Below are 1483 nucleotides of genomic sequence, written 5' to 3'. Positions count from 1 at the left end.
CCCAGCAAGGTGTACATCTAGCCTCCTCTTAAAGACCCCCAGGGTAGAAGCCAGCACCACTTCTCCTGGAAGTTGGTTCCAGATCCTAGCCGCCCTGACCGTGAAGTAGCGCCTCCTGATGTCTAGCCTAAAACGTGATCTGTTAACGTGTGGCTGGATTACTACTTAAGACATATTTAACTTATTAATTACATTTTAAGTATAATGCCTGCTAGGGGCCTTCCAAAATCTCAAGCTGACCTGATTATGCACTCCTCAACCTCGTGAGCCTGGTAAACTCCAAAGGCAAATCTGTTGCTAGAATGTTGCCCAACATTAAAATTCTTCACTCTTCCTACAGACTAACCCATGCTGATAGCCTCTGCTGTGGTTTTCATATACTAACATCTGGAGAAGTAAATGACTAAAAGGTCCAAATGGAGGTAAAATTCTGCTTCACTTGGCAACAGTGAACCTTTCAGAAGAACTAGTAGCTGGAGATGCTTATGCTGCTAGCTTAGAATCAATATAAACCCTTCAGCATACCACATATTTGTCATTTCAGTGGTTCACAGGAGTAACAGATTTATCAAGTGAGAGACAATCTTAGGAGTATTAGAAATCTGTAATAGTTCAGTCAGCACACCTTTGCAAAGGTGAAAGTTATAATAAATAACATTAAAAACATCAGTTCTGTAAATCTGGAAGCTTCCCCAGCAATGTTAAATTATCTGGTCTATGAAACAAGGTTTATAATAACTATGGTTCTGAAAACGGGATTCTTGGACAGTTTTCAAAACCTGCTTCCTCTAGCAGTCAACTAAAAAACAGAGGAAAAATGTGCTGTAGCAAGGTTTATTATGAAAGAGAAACTAAATACCATCATTTGCAGGAGGAATAAATGTATTCCCATCTTTAAGTAAGAAGTCTGAGCAGCAAGTCTACAAAAACATATGCTCTCCTTTTAAGTAGTCAACCTGCTTCCTTGCTTAATTTAAATCAGTGTTTCCATACCTATTTAAAGGCTGATGCAGCTTAAGCCATCTCCAAGAAAGGAAACCTAGTCTTGTAATATTGATACAACAGTACATTGAAGCACCAGATAATCAGGGTGGTTGCAAAAGGGAAGAGCACCACTGGTGACAAAGTTGGATTTGAACAATTTTTCTTTTTCTCCAAACTTCTGGCAGGATCCCGAAGTCACTGCTAGAACTCTAGCAGATAAACATATTGTCATTTTACTAGCTCAAAATGAGGGAAAAAAACCCAGAATGTAAACTATTTAAACCATTGTTTCTCTAACACTTTTTGGAAAAATTCTCTCTCACTATCAAACACTGAAACAAGGCTATAAATGACTCTTTACTACCAAGTCAACACTCATTTTCCTCCTAGAAAAACAAAACAAGTCTTGTTGCAAGTGATATGTATAAAGCAGGTGAAAGCGGGAGTTATAGTTTCTGGCTACTTAAACTGACCTACAAAACTCGGGGGGGGGGGGGGG

At 39.1% G+C, this 1483-nt stretch overlaps 1 protein-coding gene across 5 annotated transcripts in view; it reads right to left on the bottom strand.

Moving 5' to 3' along the window:
- The window catches only part of RNF111 (ring finger protein 111), an 86621-nt gene that overhangs the window by 39382 nt on the left and 45756 nt on the right, over positions 1-1483 (bottom strand). The gene's annotated exons all lie outside the window — the stretch shown is intronic.

This window comes from Gavialis gangeticus, unplaced genomic scaffold (assembly GCF_001723915.1).
Source record: "Gavialis gangeticus isolate Ggan-Ray unplaced genomic scaffold, GavGan_comp1, whole genome shotgun sequence".
Taxonomy (NCBI): domain Eukaryota; kingdom Metazoa; phylum Chordata; order Crocodylia; family Gavialidae; genus Gavialis; species Gavialis gangeticus.
Note: the sequence above shows the minus strand (reverse complement) of the source record. Positions and strands in the feature narration are given on the sequence as shown.